Below are 478 nucleotides of genomic sequence, written 5' to 3'. Positions count from 1 at the left end.
ATATATACACACACTAGTCCCCAGCACTGATAAATGCATACATTATCAGTGCACCTTTAAAAATCTCTTTTAAACCAAGTTGAGGCACAAAGTAAAAAGGCACTTTTGGTCAGATTTAAGGCAATAATGGCATCAATATGCTTATTTTCTCAGATTTACACTGTAAAGAGGCCATTTTTTTTCAGTTTCACCAACTATTGAATGAATGCCCCCCAAAAAACAGCTTTTATAGAATCCCAATCCAATTCATTCTGCTCTCATTTGGATGTTTATATCCCAAAATAAAATTCTAACAAAGAAGGTGCAATCACAGAAATGCAGAATCACAGATAAACCCGATGTTTGCAGAGCGAAAGACCTCGAACGAGACTCCAAAGTGTCACTTTTCACTTATCAGAAAGCAAATATAGATTCACAATCAAAAGAAGAAAAAAAAAAAAAAAATCAACATCAGCTCTCTTGTTGTAAACCAGGGGTC

This window comes from Anarrhichthys ocellatus, unplaced genomic scaffold (genome assembly GCF_004355925.1).
Source record: "Anarrhichthys ocellatus isolate YVR2014 unplaced genomic scaffold, GSC_Weel_1.0 scaffold133, whole genome shotgun sequence".
Taxonomy (NCBI): domain Eukaryota; kingdom Metazoa; phylum Chordata; class Actinopteri; order Perciformes; family Anarhichadidae; genus Anarrhichthys; species Anarrhichthys ocellatus.
Note: the sequence above shows the minus strand (reverse complement) of the source record.